At 34.5% G+C, this 23,633-nt stretch overlaps 1 protein-coding gene and 1 pseudogene across 1 annotated transcript in view; one reads left to right on the top strand and one right to left on the bottom strand.

The window, feature by feature from the left end:
• The window catches only part of COMMD1 (copper metabolism domain containing 1), a 112,739-nt gene that overhangs the window by 80,834 nt on the left and 8,272 nt on the right, over window positions 1–23,633 (bottom strand). The window lies entirely within an intron of this gene.
• On the top strand, window positions 17,450–17,568 carry LOC118605652 (annotated as a pseudogene).

Genomic DNA, 23,633 nt, shown 5'->3' with positions numbered 1-23,633 from the left:
TATTAGAAGATTCCTCTCTGGGAACAACCTAACCAAGAAGATGGACTTACAGGTATTGACTGCAGGGCACACACATGAGCACCCTATAACTCTAAGTTCAGTAGGCCTTAAATGCTGGCTCCTACTCACAAGGCTTCCAATCAACCTTTTAATCTGTCACTTGTAAATATAAATGACAACAGAGAAGCACCAAATATTTGAGGAAAGCCTCCCACATGAAAGACAGAGACCAAAATAAACAAAAAATAGAAATTCAAAGGAATAGAAAATTCAGAAAATTTTTAAAAATTCAAAATATCCCCTATAACTAACATTATCAGAAAAAAACAAGAGAACTGCCCACATAACAAGTTATTAACTCATTTTTTAAGGAATATTAAAGAACAAGAACTCCTAGAAATTAATAAAACAGCAGAAATAGAAAATTCAAAACAAGATAGCTGAGAAAATTTTCAGAAAGTTGGCCAAAAATGACAAAGAGAAAGGAAATTGGAAAAGAAGAAAAAAAAAAAGAAAATGAAAGAAATCAGACAAGAAGACCTAACCCTGAATAAAAGGAGTTCCAAAATTAGAAAAAATTTTAAAATGGCATGGAGGAAATGATCCAATAAAATATACGAAAAGACTTCTTAGAACTAAATGACATGAATTTTCAGATTCTAAGTTATGAATTTTCATATTCTAAGTTATGGACTATGAGTAATATTTTTCAGATATTAAGATATTAACCAATTTAATAATCGTGCTTTTATGAATAACATGTATGTCCTTGGGAAAGCTGTGTTTCTTCATTTGTAAAACAGAAATAATCTAACTCATAGTGCTGTGAGATTAAATAACATTTAGAAAGTGCCTGCCCTAAGGTTCAGAACAGACCAGGATTTCAAAAAATATCCATTGCCTCTCCTTATTCCTATTAATCAAGAAATGTTTTCTACAAATAAAAATTTTCTTTTCCAATACTCACAGTTATGTATGCTAAAGGTTTTTAGTGCATCATACATCTTTCCCTTCTCCTACCATCATTTCCATTCCTGAGAATCTTTACAAAGTTATATCAGCATTTTTATGTAAGACATCAAGATGTCAATGCATATATAAGCAAAGGATATGAAAAGAGAGAATGTACAAATAATAAACAATCTTCAACAATATTAGTATAAAAGTAGATGTAGGGGAGGAAAACGTTTTCCTCAGTCTTTACAGGACCCCTGGCTGGGTCTGAAAGTTAACAAAGACAGATAAGAGAAAAACACATATTTATTTAATGTAAGTTTTACGACATGGGCGCCTTCATAAGGAAATGAAGGCCCAAAGAAACAGTTAAGCCTGTATATTTTACATTAGATTTGATGAAGAGTGAACACTCATAGAAGGGTGTGATATGTTAAAGAACACAAACTAATTTTGTAGGCTGGGGAAAACCCTAGCAAGGCCTGTTGGTAGAATTCTTCTTGTCATCTCTCTGCCTTCAGAGATAAGAATGCTCCTCTTTCCCTGGGTAAAGAGAGGGCACCACTTCCATGAAGATTTAACGGCCTGTTTCAGGGAAGAAGGGTGGGTGGGGGAGGAGTCGGAGTAAATTTTCTGCTCTTCCTTTTCTCAAACTCCTTCGACTTAAAATATTCAGTATGACCAGATGCCATATTTAGGGTTAGCATGTCCTGAATTCCATCAGAGAGTGAAGCAATCTTAAAACACCATGTATAACTAAATGAGCAAAACCAAAAAATAATTTTAAACAATGTTGACCAAAAATAGTTAAGCTAGTACAGTCACTTATAAAGTGGAAAGGCCTCATAGAAAGCAACATGACAAAATACGATCAATATATTCATAAACTTTCATCTATGAGAAATAAACCCAATAAATAATTCTACAGAAGCAAAAATTATGTATAAAAACACTAATTGAAATGTTACATATAAGGAAATCTAGAAACAATCCAAATGTACACTAATCAAGTAAAATGTCAATACAATATTAGTCATTAAAATAATTTCACTATATGACATGGAAAACTGTATTTCTAAAATGCCAAATTATTTAATATAATCTAACACATTTTGACAGCAGGATAATGAAAATAAGGTTTGTCCCAGTAAATCTAAGATAGAATTGTCTACATTTTAGTGTCAAATCTGATTATAATTTATACATCATGACTGGTACTACAGAAAAATAAACATATGTATAAACAAAAACTAGAAGGAATTATTAAAATAAAAATTGTTTTGGTAGGATAATGGAATTGTGGATATTTAATCTTTCACCAAAATTGCCAAAAATGTTTCTGTTAATGAACAAACTAAACGAAAACAGACTCACAGATACAGAGAACAAACTGGTGGTTGCCAGAGGGCACAGGGGTTGAGGAACTGGGTGAAATAGATGAAGGGATGAAGAAGTACAAATTGGTGATTACAAAACAGTCACAGGGATGTAGAGTACAGCATAGAGAATATAGTCAATATTATTGTATAAAAAAATTTTTTTAAATAAATTAGTTCAGCATAGGAAATATAGTTAATAATATTGCAATAACTATGTATGGTACCAAATGGGTACTAGACTTATTGGGGGGATCACTTTGAAAATAATATAGATAGCTCATCACTATGCTGTATACCTGAAACTAATATAGAATAATATTAAATCCCAATTGTACATGAAAAAAAAATTTCAATTAAAAAAATTTAAAGTATTAAAAAAATGTTTGTTATGAATTTGTATGTTTCCAGCTACAGTATAATATAAGATAATCTTCATGATTTCAAGCAATTTGATCAAAATGCTGCCTGATTTTAATCAACTTTTGCTCAAATAAACTCAAAAGGTTTAATATGCCTCAGTTTATCTTTTAACAGTTCTGTTGTCAGAAGAGGGAACCCCTGATGGCCCCAAGAAGCAATAAGCCATCAGCAAGTGGAAGTACTCACTGATCTCACTGTGCTCTCTGCTTTCTCGCTGCACCTGGAGGTCATCAGTATGTCGCTTTGGGATATCTGAGCTCTGCAGTGTTTGTATTATGAGCGCTCAGATTTTATTTGAGCATTTCTTTATCCAAACTAGGTCTGATAAACTGAACTCAGTCCAGTGTGAAGAGTCAAGTAAATAAAATTTTGTTTTAAGGGGAAAAAAGAGAGAGAGAGAGAAAATGAGTTCTTCTGAGTCCAAAGAGTCTACGACTCTCATCTGGGACTCCAGCTAACTATGCATATAAAAATTATGAGTCCAAATCTGTGTTTTTCTGAACAAGTGGGTTGTCCTTACTAAAGGTAATCCTGAATTGCAGTGGCTACAATGGGAAACTTTTAACCTATTTAAATTTACCCATTTATGCAGTGACCTAGAGAAAAAAGGGGTCTCAGCCACGGTAGACAGATAATGATTTTTCCTTCTCTACATTTTATAATGACCAGGATGGGACCTACTAAGACACCCCACTAACTCTGGAGCCTGCAGATCAGATCCTAGGAAAATTGGCAGAACCCAGAGAAACCAGAGAATTCTTACCAAAGTCAGCTCTCCCATATCTCTATCTGTAGTACTTGGCAAAGAGAAAAAGGTAAAATTTCATATTGTCCTTTCTGTTCCAGATTAAGACTCTTATGATTTTGGTTTGGAGGTACTCCTTATTTATCAATTCTTTCCCTCCCAGGGACAGCTATTGCTTTCTTGTCTCATTTTATGTCTTGAGAACTTGTCTTAGATTTCTACCTATCTGGGCATGCAAGTTATCAGTTCTTGCATGTGCAGGCAGCTCAAACATAGGTTTGGGGGCTCTAAGAATACAGCCAGAAAGAAATGTGGGTTGCAACCCATTTGTGGCTAGTATCCTACCAGCTGTTGCCAACTCTCATGGGAATTGTGTCTTTCTTTTGGTTATCTTTCAGAGTGGTTCTGATTCTTGGGAGGGCCACATCTTCTGTACCCTCTTTAGGAATGGATGCCCCTTGTGCCCATGGTTAAGCTACAAAAGGCTTATTGGCTTTGGGTTCGAGTCACATAATAGGTAATGCTTGTGGTTCAAAAGAAAATGGAAAAATAATAGTTTTTAAAAAAGAGTTCAATACTGCCAGGAATAGTACTGTTTGTCCTGGCCTGATAATAAGATATTTGAAAGAATTTTTTTAGTGAGCTCTATGGAAAGAAGTTGGCCAAACTGGAAATTGATAGTCAGAGTCTGACAGGAACTTTTGCTTTAGGCCTTCTCCCTGAAGATACAATGAACACTGGAATATTTTGACTTCCATATTAGTTGGAAATCTCCCTGATTTAAAAAAGCTAATTGAAGATAATGTAGTTGGATGAGTGGGTAAGCCCCATGATATCACCCAATTCTTTGAGGAATTAAAAACAACTAACTGCCTTTGCCTTATAAATCAGAGTCTTTACAAGAAAAGAAATGAGGCTCTAGAAACAATTCAAAACCCACTAATGCTTTTCATCAATCCCAAACCTCTTCTTATTCATTTTAAAATGTTTGCAGATGTTGTGAATGATCAAGACATTGAAAACTAAATTCCTTCTTGGAGAAAACTTATATCTTTTCTCTGAGCCTTTGAGATAGAAATGTTCTTCCTGGTCTTCTGTTAAGAACCAAGAGCCATCTCTTTGAAATACAAACTTTAGGGAGATAATTCTTATCAGAAAGACAAAAGAAGCTGTTTGGAAACTAGGTAAATGAAAAACAATGTTAAAAGTCTTCTCCACAAATATTAAAAAGCTTAAGCCATCTAAGCAGGCAACCTTATTCCATCTGCCGGCTATCTATGACTTACAGCAATTTGGTAAAGTATGCCTTTGTAAACAGAATTAAAACATTTACTTTTCCTCCCTATCTGATCCCTCCAGAATTCAGTAACTTACTTAGTATTCTTATTTTAATTTTAATATAGTTGTTTGCATAAGTTCAAGCAAAATCTGTTCTGCTTATACAGGACACAGCCAAAAACACTGGTTATTGACGAAGGCTTTGTCAGGAATGCGTATTTGAGAATGACGTGCATAAAATCAGATATGACCAGACAATTTTAAGGAACTAAGGTTGACTTTATGGAACCAATAAAGCCCCTTGGAAAAACCGCCTGGTATCTCGCTTGCAGTTTCAAGCCCTATCTAACAGATGTGTAAAAAAGGTCATTTCCTGGCATCCCCAATAACATCAGAATATTTGGGAGACCTCAAGGAGAGGAATTCACTCTAATCTATAGGTATCCCAGAGAAAGACAGATGGCGGTTCCTTGGCTTGGCTTCCTAGCCTTGAGAGGTCTTTTAATCCAATCTGGGACTCCTTATGAAAAGTTACACATGGGGATGGCTCCATAGAGTAGTGGTTAGCACGTCTGCTTTACACGCAGAAGGTCCTGGGTTTGCATCACAGGTGGAGCCACAGGCCAGGCCCCGGATGTGCTCGGCCCCCAGGTGCACACCATGAGTGTGTGGAAGGTGACGCCCCAACTTCAGAGATCCAGTTCTTAAGGGGAAACAGCAACATCCATAGGTCAGGGGTGGAAGTAGGATGGGAAGAATTAAAGAGGGGGGAAAAAAGAAAAAAAAAAGAAAAGTTATAACAAAGCTGACTTTAAAAGAGCCTATATGGCCAATTATCATTCTTGCTACATTTATGTAAATAATCAGACCAAGTTTTTTGAGACTAACCTTATTTTGCAAAAAAAAATGACTCTTACTTTACCTCTAATAGAAAAGTAGGTACCTACAGAGAGAAAAATATGTTTTCATGGGAAATCATAGCACACCCTTGTGGGTATTAAATTCTAGTCCTGTTCACTGTCTTTGAGGCTTTGTTATCTACCTGTATACTGAACTGGATCCCGAATTCTTCCAGTTTTCTGTAGTATCTGGCTATGTCTCTTTAAACTAATGTTTCCAATTTTCTCCTACTCTTCTTAGAATCACTAAGGACAAAGACTGCCTTTGAACCTTGTTGGAAGGAATCATATCAGGTCACTACCCAGATAACAGCCAAACTTCAGGGCCTTGAACCATGGGTCCACATCTGCTAATTAAAAAGGGCTCTTTCAAATTCTTGGAACTATATACCAGCTGGAGATCTAAAATGGTTCCACCCCAGAAGCAGACACCTTGAAGTGAACAGCTCTCCCAAGATTATGGATCAAGATCTTCCATCCCCAATATGAAATCTTTATTCCTTTTGCCTTTTCGCTATGTGCTCCTTCTCCCTGTTAATGCATGGAAAGACAATGCTCCTTAACTGACAAACTATTGCTGGATCTACCACTAAGACCACAGCTGCACAAAAAAAGTCCCTAGGCTTTCTGGCTAACACGGTTATAGATAACAAAATTGCTTTTAGATTACTTATTAGCTGAACAAAGAGGAATCTGAGCCATAACAATTACCTGCCACTATAGCTAGATCAACACCTCTGGTATTGTAGCAAATATAAGAAATTAACAAACAATTCACTTGGTACATTCTTTGATTTATTTGATACTAACTGGTTTGCTTCATGGAGTTCATGACTAGGGAGCATATCAGTCTCTTGGTATTATCCTCCTAATAGTCATCATTGTATAGTCTCCTTGGTGCACTGTGTTCTCTCAAGGGTCTTATCTTAAATTAAGTATTCACTTAAATATGGTTTCGCTGCACTTGGAGAAACAAACACAGGATAAACAAGAAGATGAACAGTAAAAACAATTCTTCCACAACCTGATATCATAATCTCTGACTTTCCTGAGAAGAAAACTTAACCCTGATGGTGACCAAGAACGGTGCTAATACCAAACTCCTGGTCAATCTCTCATGTATAAACGATCAAAAGGGAGGAAATGTTAATTAAACAAGAAGGCCATTAGACTGACGGCATTAATGCCTTAGCAGCCTACGGTCTACGGCAAACCAAAATCTATGCTTGTAATGCCTCACGGTTAATAAATCAAAACCTAAAGACAATCAATCATAAACAGCTAATTAGGCTTTCCCAAATAAGGGAACTATTTAAGCTATAGTCAATCAAATAATTTCCTTGCTTTGCTTCGCCTCTTCTCTGCAAGAGTCTTTCCCCTAGCTCCTGTCAGTGAAGCGTTCCTACTTTCTTTGGTACTACCTGATTGGACTCTATTTTTGTTCAATTAAACTCTTAAAATGCTTAATATGCATCAATTTATCTTCTAACAGTCATTACTGTGTGTGTCTGTGTGTGTATGCATACATTCATATATTTGTGTGACTTTTCCATGGGGAAAAAAAAGCAAGGTATCTTCGTTGGTCCAAAAGGCTTCTAAAAAAATCAAAATAGAAATGTGTTCTGTATACATGAAAGCCATTAGGAGAAAAAAGATTCAGGCTTTAGATTTCCTCTTAGTTTCATTGTAGTAAGAACACCAGCGTGTAAAGTGGCCAGAAAAGCTGCATTTACTAATGAAACTACTTTACAGTGCTCTCACATGCAACTACTAGCCTATATTTATTTGTTTAAATTTTTCAAATAAAGCACCCGAAAGCCCAATACAGAAAATTGGGTTAGATATACATTTTATCCTTTTTCCTTCTTTAGTTATCTGAATTTTAAGACTCAGATTAAGAATACACCAGAATGAGGACATAGGCTTTAGATTAAAAAGATTTTACTAAATGCAAAATCCTAGACAAGTTACCAAACCCCTGAGACTCATTTCTTCCATTTGCAAACGGAATTAGTAATATCAATCTCAAATGATAGTGACAAGATTAAAATGAGATAATGTATGAAAGCATGCAATAGTATCCAGCACATTAGTTAGACACTTAAGAAGCATTTTTTTTTCTTCCTTTCCTCATTTAAGGTTATTTCATGAACATTATCTTCTTTGTAAAGGCAGATAATTCTTTAGAATGTTTATTTTTAACTCTTAACAGGAACTGAAGAAAAGATCACAGTTATTTGGGTTTGTTAGAGAATGGGTTTAACGATAAACTCAAAATCATAAAATAGAAAGAACAGGAACTTGGGTTTTTTTAATGTCAAAGAAAGTCAGTAAAATGTTGATAACTGGAATGTCCTTTTCCTTTCCATAAGTTTCCTTTTATTGGTTTGCCTTTAAGACCAAGATTTTTCAAGTGACATTAGTTTATGGAGCCTTCAATTTGGCCAGCAAAGCAGTCGATCCAAAAACAAAGGTAAGAATCTTTGGCAAAAGCAGAAAACCAGTCTAAAAAATAGATTACAAATCCTGTCCTAATACAGAAAAAACAGGATTTTACTCAAACTAGATGCAATTTAACTGATAACTGTTTGTTATCAGGCTGCCTAACAAACAGTCTTTTTTAAGTTTGCTAACATAAGACTACTGGCTCCATCTCTATCCCTTCTCCAAGGCTGAGTATCATAAGATCTCATGTTCTCTACCTAAGATTCCAGTCTCCTCTTTCCTACCTGAAGGGTAATGAGTACCCTCCTCCCTGTTGAATTAAGTCTTCCACTCCCATGACCACACATACACACACAGAGGTCTTCAATAAAGAAGAAAAATATAATTTCGATGTACTAATAAGGAAATGGGGAGGTAATCCTCACCCTCTAACTGGTGAGCACTCCCCTCCCTCCTTTCTACAATGCAGTTTTTATAATAGCAAAATGTGGTCTTTTTCTCTTGAAAATGACTTAGCGCACTGCTGACATAATTGGTTTTCAAGGCTTACTTTTGCTTCCTTTGAGGAAAAACACAATCCAGGATCACATTTGTCAAATTTCAAAAGAAAACATGTAAGAGCAGAATTTAAAAATATTTAAGGTAAGAAATCATTGAACAACCTGAATTTCAGACCCATGGCTATAGTATTTTAAGCATCATTAATGTCTTAAATATACAAAGTCATTAAATCCATGGTAACCCATATTCCATTCTTCTCAAATGCCATATTTCTATAATATAATCAGAGTAAAAAATGACCAAATATAAGAAAAGATTTTGTAAATGTGTATCTAATGAAAAAAAAAATGTCACAAAGACTTCACAGATGATCTGGATTATAACTAAAATCAACTCAAATATTAAATATTTAAAATATATCCTAAAAGGTAAACTATTCAAACTTTCCTTTATCACAAATATTATATAATTCTAATGAAAACAAAAGGTGGGCCAACATATCACTTTTTAAAGTTCCCTTCTTAGCTCTTGTTTATATGTATATACAATTTGTAATCATAGTTGTAATCACAGTATAGATATACTCTAAAGCAATATAAAGTAACATTTAGACTCAAGATTATTTGACAATTGCAATTAGATTCTATTCTGGGTAAATAGATTGTCTATATTATGAAAGATATTGAGAACACTATCACACAATCAAATAGTTCCTAAGACATTGAGAAATAAATTATCAAATCAAAAAGTAACAACAATGCACTTATTAGAATGGACAAAACATAGAATACTGACACCAAATGCTGACAAGGATGTGAAGCAACATAAACTCTCATTCATTATTGGTGCAAATGAAAAATAGTACAGCATCTTTGGAAAACAGTTCAGTGGTTTCTTACAAGCTAAACATACCGTTACCATTTGATCTAGTAATTGTGCTCCTTGGTATTTATCCTAAAGAACTGAAAACTTAAGTCCACACAAAAGCGTGCACACAAACACTTAGGGCAGCTTTATGTATATTTGCTAAAACTTGGAAGCAACCAAGAAGTCCTTCAGTAGTGAATGGATAAATGGTGGTGCATCCAGACAATGAATATTATTCAATACTAAAAAGAGATGAGCTATCAGGCCATGAAAAGACATGGAGGAACATTAAATGCTTACTAAGTGAAAAGTGGATCTGAAAAAGCTACATACTCTATGATTCCAATTATACAACATTCTGGAAAAGGCAAAACATAAAGACATTGAAAAGATCAGTGGTTGCTAAAGGAGAAGGGGCGGGAAAGATGAATAGATGAAACATGAAGGATTTTTAAGGCAGTGAAACCATTCTATATTATACTATAAATTATACTATAATGCTAGATATATGTCATTATAGAGTTTTCAAAACCCATAGTATGTCCAACACAAAGAGTGAGTTCTAATGTAAACTAAGGTCTCTAGGCAATAATGATGTGTCAATACAGATTCATCTACTATAATAAATGTACCACTCTGGACTATAATGTTGAGGATGGGGGAGGCTGTGCGAATGTGAGACCAGGGAGTATATGAGAACTCTGTACTTTTGTGTCCAATTTTGCTGTGAACTTAAAATCACTTTAAAAATTAAGTCCATTTACATTTTTTAAAAAATAACAGTAAGATGTGTTAATGATCTTTGTTACTATGAAGAAAACTAACACATGTTTTCATATCAGGAGACATACATGGTCAAAGGAAAATTTTTCAGTCATTTATTTTTTAAAGGGAGCAGAAGACAGTTGTTTCCCCAGAGCTGACACTGTTACCTACCTCTTCAGAAAGTCAAAGGATAGGAACAAGACAGCATAACAGCTTAAATACACATCCAGTTCCTGTTCTGTTTACTGCTTGCTCTCTCTGTGCAAACAAATGATTTGGGTTTGGTAGACTTCAGAATGACAGCACTCGACAGGTTTTCACTATATGAATCTGAAAAATGTGAAGCTCATTAGCTAAAAGATTCTGATGGCTACTAATTTCCTAAGAAATTTATATACAAACTAAACAGTAAGCATAAAGATTAATTTCCTCTTCAAATGTGTGGTATTATAACAATTTATTGTCATGGCAAAAAATTTACAGTGTTATGGCCTGAATGTTTGTGTCCTCCCAAAATTCATGCTGAAGCCCTAACCTCAAATATGATGCTATTAGCGCCTTCGTAAGAAGAAACACCAGAGAGCTTGCCCTCTCTTTCCCGGAATGCATGCACAAAGAGGTATGTGAGCACAGTGAGATAGCAGCTGCCTGCAAGCCAAGAGAAGACGACTCAGGAGGAAACCTACCTTCCTGGCACCTTGGTATTAGCTTCCCGGCTTCTAGAACTGTGAGAAATAAGATTGTATTGTTCAAGCCTCCTAGTCCATGGTATTTTGTAATGGCAGCCCAAGCAGACTAGGACATAGTGTAAACTAAAAGCACTTCTACAGCTTGCACCAATTAGAGCCTGATCCAAACCATTAACTCATTAGGCTCATGACTTCCAGATTTATACCCATTAATTTTCTTAAGTGAATTTGCTATTCAATGGATAGAAATTCACAAAAGGATAGTAAATACAAGCAAAAGGTAATATACTATGATAATTAAAATTCAGTATTTTGTACTATGGAAATAGCAACTTTACAATTCAGGATTACAATTCAGGATCGATCTCCCATCTTGTGGATCATATGAGTTGTTTTGCTTCCTTGTGCTGTAGTCATGTGACCATTTTGTTGTTTACTGAAAATCTGAGCTAAGTAGCAACGGGATGTGGTGAAATTCAAACTGATTAATTTTGATCCTCCTGAGAAACCTTAATGATTAAAAAGAAGCCTTATTGACAGAAATCAGATGTTTTAAACATTTTTAAATCTGGAATTGTAATGTGAGTCTGTATAAAAGAGCAGATGTGCAACAAAAATTAAGTTTTCCTGGCAAAGAAACTGTGGAGGCCAAAAGATGTCACACTGAAATATATTTGTATTTTCTCCTGTACTACGTGACCACTTCCCCTCAAAGAGATTTTGTATCCTTGGCTAAGTAAATCAGGAATTTGTATCCTTGGCTAAGTAAATCAGGAATTTAATCTAATCTTACAATGGGTAAAGGTGGGTAGGTCACGTGGTCTCCTCACAAATAAATAAATCCACCTAAAACACTGCAGAGCTAGCTACATGGTTTGGTATCTATAACTGAAATAGTTTATGCTTCAGACTACTCAAGAAGTTCTCTAATTATAAATCTGATTTTATGTCACTTGTCCAATCAAAACCTTTCACTGGTTCCTTGCTACTCACAGAATAAAGTCCAAGTGTATTAGAAGAGCATTCTTGAAAGTAAGGTCTTCTTTATCATCTTGTATCTCACATGTTTGAAAGTGACCTTGGCAGTCCTTGAACTCAACACACATTTCCAAATACACATGTCTCAATGCTGTTCTCCACTTAGAACCCCTTATTTCTGCTTGTGAAAATCTAATCTTCTAGATCCAATTTAAATATTATTTTACCCTAATAACTGAAATTAATTACAAATCACTGATTAGGCTTTATATTTTGCTTTCAATTCTAATTATTTATATACATGTTCATCTTCCCCAGTAAACGACAGGTTCTTTGTGAAATACACTGTGTCTTATTCATTTTATATTCCCCCCAATACTTAGCAAAATACTTTATACTTTGCACATAGTTTAATGAATATAGAAATGAACGAAAGACTGCAGACTCGTTTCATTACCTGACAAAATGAATACTCCAATTCTGTATCATCTATCATTCAGTTTACTCACCTAGACTAAAGTAAAGTAATAACTATGCCTAACCTGATGGAATGTTAAAAGGATTATAAATTATTTACAAAAAAAATCTTGACCGATAGTCTATAAAAAGTGGTGTTTTCTATTTTTAAGGCAACTAATCAAGTCAGCCTTCAAATCCTAATGTTCTAAATGCCTGAAAGAATAGCCTAGTATCTGCTTCAGCAAAACCTCTTGAGGCCAAATATCTTGAAAGCAATTTGCTGCTTTCTATATTACCCTTTCTAATTACAGAACATTAAGTTAGGAATATATTAAATTACACTGTTATTCAACAAAAAGATCTACAATTCTAGCCACTCAGAGCAAATTTACATGTTAACCCAGAAACTGTGCAAGGCAAAGTCTATGATGATTCTATGAATTTGAGATTTACTTGTTTACCTCCAAACAGATCTCCATCCCTATCTTAACCTTCTCCTACATAAGTGAAGATACAACCTTTGGCCAGATTTCTATAAAGGGTCTTTTAAAGTAATTATAATTAATAGTATATTTGGAATAAGTCCATATTTGTTTATTTTAACCAAATTCGAGCTTCAGTTCAGCAAAATGGATAAGCACTAGAGATCTATAGGTACAGTTGTACCCAAAGTCAGCAATACCATATTGTATACTTAAATTTTGTTAAGTTTTCTTACCACGATAAAATTTAAAATAAACAAAAATCATTCTCTGTTCAATGGAAGAGATCTAAAGAGAAAATACTAGCTAAATCTTAAGGGCAAAAAGTAGTATACTTGTCACAAGGCAAAAACGGGAAACCTCAATTTCCCCATCAACAGTAGAATGGAAAACATATTGTGATACATTCAAACACTGGTATGTCTCAGCAGGGACTGGCAAATTTTTTCTATAAAGAGCCAGACAGTAAATATTTTAGGCTTTGCCAGGCATCCGGTCTCTGTTACAACTACTTACCTCTGCCTTTGTAGAGCAAAAGACATCATGTTCTTTATTATGGACACTGAAATTTGAATTTCATGTAATTTTCGTGGGTCATAAAAAATCTTTTTGTTTTAACCATTTAAAAATGTAAAAATCATTCTTAGCTCACTGGCTATCCAAAAACAGACAGGGCCCAGAGTTAGCCTATGGGTCATAGTTTGCCGACACCTGTTCTACAGCAATAAGAATGAATATCTACAATAATATCCAGTAATGCTGAATCTCATAAACATAATGTTGAGTAAAAGAGCCAGACACAAGAGTATGTACTGTAAGATTCCATTTATATGAAGTTCACGAAAAGGAAAAACTACATTATGGTATTAGAATTTAGGGAAGTTGAGGTGCCCAGTGACCAGAGAGGGGCAAACATGTATGTAAATTTATAGGTACAATGTTGTACAGCAGATCTTTAGAGTTGATTTATTTTTCTTAACTGAAACTTGAATTTGATTAAAATAAACAAATATGGAATAATAAAGGGGACTTTGGCATGCTGGTAGTGTTTGGTTTCTTGACCTACGTGCTGGTTACATGGGTATATTAACTGTGTGAAAATTCATTAGCTGCATACTTGTGATCTGTATACTTTTCTGTGTGTATCCTATAACCAATAACAAGTTTTTAAAAATAAAAGTAAAGTTTCCTTTTCAGAAATAGCTGAAAAGCCAGAAAGGATATAAAGACCTAATGACTTTGGAAACAGATAATTAAATATAATCTAAAGAAAAGTAAATAAGATATATGATATATGTGTGAGAGTGGAACCCTCGGTGTAGAATTCTCAATAGAAAAATTAAATGCTTTGTATCTCTATATCGAGGAATTTATTACCTACTAAGCAAATCTGAATGATAAAAATTATACTAGGAAATTCTGTTCTAGACATCAAATTTATGTAAGATTAACATGTTAACATTTATCACCTTGACTGTAAGTTAAATCTACTGGTTTTCTTATAAGAACAGCAAAGAGACTAATGATGTAAGGTTCATCATCTCACGTGTTCATTAATTTTAATGGATCAAAAAAGATTATTAGAGGTAAAGGGGAAGAAGTATGCAAAAAATGAATACATTTTCTGCAATCTTTCCTTTATGTACATATTCTTGTTTATTGTCAGGATACCATACCTCCCTTGAATGTTAAGTCCAAGAGGTAGGAAAATTGTCTGTTTGGTCCACTGATGTTTCCAGTGCCAGGCACACATAGCGGGTACTCAATAAATGTTCATTTGAATAAATGAGCACATTTTAAGTAAATGATAAATGATTTGTAAATGATTTGATTATTTCTAAGTAACATATGCTCAGGATAAACATAATGAAAATTTAAAGATTTCATAAATGGTATCTTCTTTGTTTAGAAACAGATCTGTAGAAAATTGTAGAAGAGAACTATCACGATCAGATGTCATGACAGAGAACAGTGTCCAGAATAATTCCATATTGGCATATAAAGACATTTAAAGTTAATCATATATAAAGCATACATAGCACAACTCATACCACAATTCCTACAATTTAGTATAATATGGTTTGTTTTAAAGAGGGATTAGTTGAAATAATTTTTTATTAAAGATAAACCATAATAAAAGTCAAAATTTATACAAATTATAGTCTAAGACAAAACCGAAAATGTGGGTATTTTATTAAGACCAAAAAAACTTGATTTTTTCATGTTTCTGTAGTTTAAAATAAGGATCTATTCCACCAAAATGCATCATTTATACCTTTCTTATGGCATTTACCATATGATACAGGATTCTTTAAGACAGAGACTGTGACATTCACCTTTGTGTACAAAGCCTTGTATAGCTTATTACAGGCTCAGAAATGTTTGATGGGTAAATCAAAGATAGAAATTTTCTTTAAAATCTCCCCACTCAGGAACTCCTTCACGCCAAGTCAAGTTTCCAGACCCAAAATAGTTGCTTTGAGAAAAGGAGAACCAAAAAGAGATCTTCAATTAATATGAGTTTTGCCCTAAACTAAGAAAAAAAACTTACAGAAAACCTCATTACAGGCCATTTGAGCCTATTAAAATACTTTGCAAATTCCAGCTGGTAATCTGTAATTACTGCTTTATCATGTGTTGTCCAGTAATATTAAAAAGTAACATCTTATCAAACAGTGGCTTGCCAATCCAACAGAGAAGTAGGAATGTACTTCATGAGTTATCTAAATTTTCAAGGTGTTCAGTAAAATTAGCAAAATCTAGTTAGACAAAAACTAGAGAACTACATAGCAACCTGTTTACAGAGCCAGAAATGGTATTTCTAAATTTAAATTATCAAACCAAATATTTAGACTTCTTTTGGGCAAGAAATTCTTAGTGTTGAGTAGCCAACGTTGCTTTCTGAACTAGAACATTCAGGAGAAATAATACTTTAAAAAGAATATGTTGCTTCGGGCGTCTTTTATCAATGTATTAGCAAGCCAATATTCTACTGCCACCTAAAGTAGAAAAACAGAATTACTGCTTATAGTTTAAGAACGATAGAAGATAAATGAATTCTCAAAGTATGACAGAATAAGTCAAATGTTTTCGGTCCTTTCTATTCATGTCTCTTAATCTAAGTATCTTAAGACCAGATATTTTGCATCTATCTTTTATACTCAAGTTAATTTCTTATTCTCATTACTTAATATTTGCTGTCCAAAACAGAAAAGGCTGAAGTTCATTCTTAAATTGATTTAAGCATCAAAAAGATACTGCTGCACACATTATTCTTCATTTGTAGAGAAAAAAAAAGTATCTTACTCAGTAAGACCATTCTACATTATTTAATAAATGCAAAAACTATTGCAAAAACAAGAAGATTCAACATTAAAAAGCATTCTGGCTTTTTCATACTGGCCTTTTCACAAGAATAAGGTAGTAGATACATTCCATAAGATAAATCCCAAAACAGAAGCTGATAATACCATTCACTGACCAAAACAATCATCATTAATGAGCAGTCAACTCAAGTCATTTTGTAAACTTGATACAAGATGCACTTTTAAAGCATCTGTTTTTATTGTAAATACTTTCCACGAAATTTTGCAAGTTATTTGGAAACTGGGATCAAACAGTGCTTTTAAATAATAATACATACCAATAATAAAAATATACATCATGGTATGCAAAACATTAATCTACTGGAATATTAAAAAGAAAGTGGGTATCCCTTCACAGAATTTAATTTGTTTGATACTGACATTATACCCAAAAACGTCTTAGCAATATGTTCGTCAAAACACCAAAAGCCTCTGAAAAAAGCTTTCCCCAGTACTTAGTATAAATGTACTAAATTCCTAATACTGAAGAATAGCATATAAAATTAAGAGTCAAGATGGATAAAATTTTTAAAAGCCAAATGCATAAATTTATGTATTGTTATGTTCCCCCCACCCATGCCTTAAGGAGAAACTGTTGGTGATGGTGTTCAGGATACACTACCTCAAAATATGGCACCTTGACGTATTGAATATTTTAAAGGCAGAGCAGGAAGATCACACTGACCTTCCTCCAACTCTTTTCCCCTGAGACAGGTCATAAAACTTTCATTTAGAGATGCCCTCCCTGTACCCAGAGGAAAGGAGCATTTTGACCTTGGAAGATACAGGGAAGCCAGGAAGAACCCTACAAATAGGCCTTGCTAAGTTTCCCCCAGTTAACTAAAATTACCTCATACTCCTTAACCTATCCTATTCTTCCATGACTGTCCACTCTTCATAAGTCCTAGCATAAAATAAATACTTAGGTCTTCATTTCCTTATGAAGTCTCCTGTGTTACATAAAACTTTAAATTTGTTTGCTTTTCTCCTGTTAATCTGTCTCTGTCAGTTTAATTTTCAGACCTGGCCAGAAACCCTAAAAGGGTCAAGGAAAAACCTTTTCTTCCCCTACACTGGCTAAAATAAACATAGTAGATTATCTGTGTCAAAAGAAAACTGTTGGAAATTAAAAACATGATCAAGCGAAAAATTCAATTAAAAGGCTAGAAGACAATATTGAGGAAATGTATCAAAAAGTAGAAGAAAAAAAAACAACAAATGGAGTCTATGGCCATGCTACCCTGAACAAGACTGATCCTGTCTGATCTCAGAAGCTAGACAGGGTTGGGCCTGGTCAGTACTTGAATGGAAGACCACCTAAGAAGACCAGATGCTGTAGGCATAAAAAATAAAAAAATAAGGGATTGTAAACTGACATATCCTTGCAATCTGTGAAGTCAACCAAGGGTTGCTTTGCCTAAAAAAAAAGAAAGAAAGAAAAAGAAATGGAAAATAGAAAAAAATAAAATTTCAGTCTAGAAGCTCTAACATTTGAAAAATCAGAGTGCCAGGAAGAGACTAGAGAAAAAAAGAGATAAGAAAATAATCTAAGTAGTAAAACAACTTTTACCAGAACTAAAGGTCATGTGCCTGTGGATTTAAAGGCCCACAGTGGCCCAAATAATGAAATTAAAGAAAATCACACATCAAGGATATTCAGGATAAAGAAATATTCAGAAATATTCAGAAATAAAGGATAAAGAGAAAATCATAAAAGCTTCCAGAGAAAAATAGATCACACTAAATGAAACCATGCCCTCAAAACTATGAATCTATTTGATAATCTAGAAATATATTCTCAGCCAAACTAGCAATTAAGTATGAGACTAAAGACACATTTAAGACCTAAAAAGAGAAAAATTACCTCTTTCTTAAGGAGCTACCTGGGAACATACTTCAGGATCTGAGGAGAGAGCACAGTAAGCAAGCTGAGGCCCAGTGAGAAGATGGAGCTACAACACTGTACATCTTAGTCTGTTCAGGTAATACTCTAGCAGCCAATTTGACTTCAAAGATCAAGTCAAGAAACTTAAAATGAGGTCCCAGCACAGCCAAATCCTTATTCAGGAAAGACATTATTATTACTTTAGTCAAGCATATTCATGAGAAACTCCTGCCTTGAACCTGGAATAGACAACTAGGGAAAGGAAAATTAGTCCTCCGCTGTGTCTTTTTCCTTTTAGTAGTTCCTTATATCTAATAAGTAGGCCTTTTCCCCCACAACTTTTCCTCTTTCTTTGTTAATGTTGTAGAGTGGGTTAGGAAATACTCTGAATTGCCTATAATTTACTTACGTTGGCACAAAGCACTCTGTGGCTACCTTTTCAAAATACCTAAAACCATTGGCTTAATGTCTATATTCTCCAGATATGATCCACAAAGGCAAGGACTATACCTGTGATGTTTACCACTATATCCCAAGCATAGTGCATGGCATATATTAAGATGCTTAACAAATATCTGTAGGATAAGTAAATGCTCAAAAAAATTAATACTGGTTAAGTTGGCTGATGGTGTTATGTGTGTTTTTACATGTCTCAAATTTCTATATTTTAATGAAGTTAAATAATGTTTATAATAAGACTTAATAAGGGAAGGCATATAGATAACTAAATGTTTGCAAAACGAAAAAGCATTTTAGTTAAATCCAACATACTTCACTCAGATAATATTACCCCAATTATAAGATACAAAAAAACTCTATTCCATGGGTCTTTCCTCTCTAGTCTAATTCTCAAATTACAATTTTTAATGGTTTCGAGAGGAGACACAGAAACAGGTGTTTAAAATACAAATATATTTAAGTCTTTTATTATTATACATCTTAATATTATGTTACTGATAAGTTATTTTCTTATACAAGTTTAAACCAGTTTTCACATGTTGATAGTTTTCACTTGATTCTCAACATTAAATTTTATATTACTTTATATTACATAAATTAACATATAAATTTTATATCCTCTAATGTGAAAAATCTTCCAAATTGAAATTCTATCTGTCTTACTGAGAACACACACTTAGTACAACAGAACCATTTAAAGCTCATTTTTTATGAGCTTTATGAGATCTCATGAGCCTAAAGAACAAGTTAATTAAATCCCTCAAGAGGATGTAATGGCAAATAATCCCTATTTCCAGCATTTAGATTATCAACTAACTTTTAAACATAATTTATATATGCTATTGTTTCCAAATAGTAAACATTATGGGTTAAGAACAAATATTTTAGACAGAGGTCAGCAAATTTTTTTCTGTAAAGGTTCAAGCAGTAAATATTTTAAGCTTTGAAAGCCATAAGATTTCTGCCACCACCACTCAACTCTGTTATTATAGTGGTGGGAACTGTTCTAGACAAAATGTAAATGAATAGTTCTAATAAAACTTTATTTATAAAAATGAGCAGCAGGACACGTTGCTTCCATGGGCCACAGTTTGCTGACCCTGGTTTAGAGTAACGCCTTCCAGCTCTGCCCATACAAAGGTAGTGTAGATTTTCTCTCATGCTTTCTTTTTTAATGGCAACCTCCACATTTAAGCACTACCCATTCATTCACTTATTCTACAGATTTTTACCAAGTGCCTACCTCATGCCAGACAGTATTAGGTGTCAGGAATAAAGAAGAAAAATAATAATAATAAAGTCCTGCCCTCTAAACACTTACATTTCAATAGGGAAGTCAAGAAATAACCAAGCTAATATGTACATAATATAATTTCAGGTAGTGTTAAGAAAGAAAAAAGTAAAGCAGAGTAAAAAGAGTCAGGCAGGAAAGATGAGGCTCTTTGGATAGGTCAGGGAAGACCTAACAGGATATCACTTTTAAGTAGAGAACAAATGAAGCAAATGAACAATCCATATAATATCTGGGGAAAGAGCATTACAGGCACATGGAAGAACAACTGCAAAGGCCCTGAAGAGATTTGGAAATACTTAAGATGTTTAACAAAGATAAGATTATTAGCGTGGCTGGAAATGAGAAAATGAGATGAGAGAAATTGGTAAGAGGGACTTCATGGAAGGACTGTGGCTATGGTAAAAGGACTGAATGTCATTTTAACTTGGATGTGACGTCATGAATATGGAATGGTTGAAAACAGGAGAGTAAGGAGATATGATGTATGTTTTAAAAGGATTATACTAGTTTACTTGTCAATTGCATCTCAATAAACCCTGGGGGAGAAAAGGATCACTGGTAGCGGTGCTGAGAATAGACTATTGGAAGCAGAAGCGGAACAGGAAGACCAATCCATAAATAGTTGCATGTATTTCTAGACGTCTAAAATAGGACGTAAACATATTTTTAAATCAAATTATAGAGGAAAAAAGAAATGGGTAAATTAGCTCTTATTGACATACCTGAGTATAGGAGTAAATCAACAACGGACAAAACAAAATCCAATAGACCTGTCATTAAATATTTTTGTTTAACATTAAATATTTTTGTTTAATATGAAATTTCAGTGAGGAAACACAAAACCATCACCAATAGACAGCAGTAGTGAATACCAAACTTAAGCATGCAAAAGATGATCTAGCTTCACAGTTAAGATCTTTCTCTAGAATTCTAGTAAACTGCAATTAAGCAGTATGTATACCCACATGGTTAACAAAGGAGCAAGAAATAGGTAGTATGCAAATGCATATCTACAAGAGGTTTAAATTATAAATGTGAGCCAAAAAATTTAGAAACAAATGGCAAGATATTTATATAGGATATCTCCCTAACTAAACACACCATTCTCAATTTATTGATTTCACTGCTCCTCAAGAAGTACCAAAATAAAACGAGAGCAAGTGAATGGCTAGCTTTTATCTATATGCTGATGAAAAGTTTACCATTTTGAGATTAATAGACAAAGCTAGAGAGGGACAATGTCCCAGCCAAGTGGGGTGGGAAAGCTCCATTCAAAGTGGAAAACAGGGACTAGTGGTACAAATGTCAGCACATTATACCTGGTCACAAAATGTGTAGGTTAGAGAGAAAGGCTGAAGCTCAGGGAGCACGTGAACCAGAAATATAGCCTATGAATGAATGCAGGCAACTGAGAGTAAGGATCCTGTTAACGTGTACCCACTACCTCTTTACTGAGTTACACATCCCTTCCTTCCTTTCCTCTTACCCTTGTTGTTCATTTTCATTTTCACTTTCTTCACAGAACTTGATTTTCTATTGATTATTGAAAGGTATGGCCAGTCACCAAATGAGAATTGAGGTACTACTCCATTTTTATCCTCAGTTCATTTCCCTTTGCTTAGACTTCTGCATTTAGTATTTTCCTCATGGCTTTTCCTGTAGCATGCATGTTGAATGTAAGATTACTGGGACTCCACAAAGACAAAAGAAAAAATATTTTGTTTGACCTATGCTGTAATTTATATGTAAAAATGTATACCCTGCCCACCTCATACTCACTAGGATGGCTACTATCAAGAAAGGGGAAAAAAGAAGGGAAGGAGGAAGGGGGAAGGGAAAGGGGGAAGGGGGAAGGGGAACGGACAGGACGGGACTGGGACGGGGACAGGGACGGGGATGGGAAGGGGAAGGGGAAGGAAGAGGAAGAAGAAGGGGAAGGGGAAGGGGAATGGGAAGGGAAGGGGAAGGGAAAGCGGAAGGGAAGGACAAGACAGGTCAGGTCAGGACAGGAAAGGAACAGACAGGACAAGGACAAGGACAGGACAGGACAGGACAGGAAAGGAAAGGAAAGTAACGGACAGGACAGGAAAGGAAAGGACAGGACAGGAAAAGAGAAGAAGAAAAGAGGGAAGGGAGGGGAGGGAAGAAAAAGAAACTATCACGTGTTGGGAAGGATGTGAAGAAATCAGAACCCTTGTGGAATATAAAATGGCACAGGCGTTGTGGAAAACAGTTGACAGTTCCTCAAAAAAAAAAAAAAAAAGTAGAAGTACCATATGACCCAGCAATTCTACATCTTGCTATATATCCAAAAGAACCAAAGGCAGGGTCTCAAAGAGATATCTGAACTCCTGAATTCACAGCAGCATTTTTCACAATAGCTAAAACATACGAGCAACCCAAGTGTGCAATGACTGATGAATGGATAAGCAAAATGTTGTATGTACATACGATGGAATATTTTCAGCCTTTAAAAGGAATTTCTGACATATTCTACAATATGGACGAACCTTGAAGACATGCTGAGTGAAATCAGCATGTCTTCAAGGTTCGTCCAAAAAAAGACAAATACGGTATGATTCCATTTACATGAAATATTTAGAGTAGTCAAAAACAGAGACAGAAAGTAGAATGGTGGTTGCCAGGGGAGAATTTCTGGAGTTGTTGTTTATGAGATAAAAAAAAGTTATAGAGATGGATAGTGGTAATGGATGCATAACACTATAAATGTATTTAATACCACTAAACTGTACACTTTAAAATGGTTAAGATGATAAATTTTATGTTAGATTTTACAATTTTTAAAGATGGAAAAATAAAAAATATATACCCTTCTTAAGATCAGGAATAAAGGTTAGTGGGAATAAAGGAAGAAAAGGTTGTTTTACTTCTTGCCATCTCCACCAATACTCCATATTGAGTACCATCATGCTATATAGTCAAATTGTACTACTCACCATATCCTAAACTGCTCTACATTTTCCTGCCCAACCCCTGTTATTTTCTTAACCTAGAATGCCCTATATGGCTCCCCCTTATTTCAGACTAAGATATTCTACACTTTCTTCAAGAGGAGCAAAAAAAGTATCTTCAAGAAACCTGCCAAAAAGAATTAATACTCTCCTCTGTCCAGAGTAGCTGACTTGACCTCTATTTTCAAGTATTACAGCATCCTTGAATCATACTTACTTGTGTATATTCTCTTTTACTAAAGATGGACATTCTATCTCTGCTCAAAGCCTTTTTGTTTAAAAATCATGTTTGCTTTTTAAGTTTTCATAAGAATTAGAGATAAATTTACCCCTCAGTGTTGTTTATAAGATAAATGAAGATTGGAATTGGATGTCAACTAGAGCCTATAGTTTCAGCCCTGGATAAAACAATCAAGGCTTTCTCCCTTGGTTCCTCAGACCAATCACCTGTGCAGAGGCTGTTTCACTCCCAAAAGAGCTATGCCAGCTCTTTAAATGAAAATCACTCAAAAAACTGAAATGTTCCATCATCAGGTAGAGGACTGAAAGCAATGAGAGCAATACCTGGATATTATTCAGCAATGTATTTAAAAGAAAATAAAAAAGAGAGTTTCCAGGTAATTTCTTCTCTGGGCATCTGCAATTTTTATCTCATAAAACAAAACAAAACAAAAAAGAATCACAGTATGGGTCACCTAGAGAGAAGTAGCCCCCAGTCAGGGCATCCTTCGCCAATGCCTACACACTTGGTATTCTTCTTGGCCTGCAGTTCCTTATCCTCACCTCTTCCTAGGCCT

The sequence above is a fragment of the Rousettus aegyptiacus genome, unplaced genomic scaffold (assembly GCF_014176215.1).
Source record: "Rousettus aegyptiacus isolate mRouAeg1 unplaced genomic scaffold, mRouAeg1.p scaffold_m13_p_7, whole genome shotgun sequence".
Taxonomy (NCBI): domain Eukaryota; kingdom Metazoa; phylum Chordata; class Mammalia; order Chiroptera; family Pteropodidae; genus Rousettus; species Rousettus aegyptiacus.
Note: the sequence above shows the minus strand (reverse complement) of the source record. Positions and strands in the feature narration are given on the sequence as shown.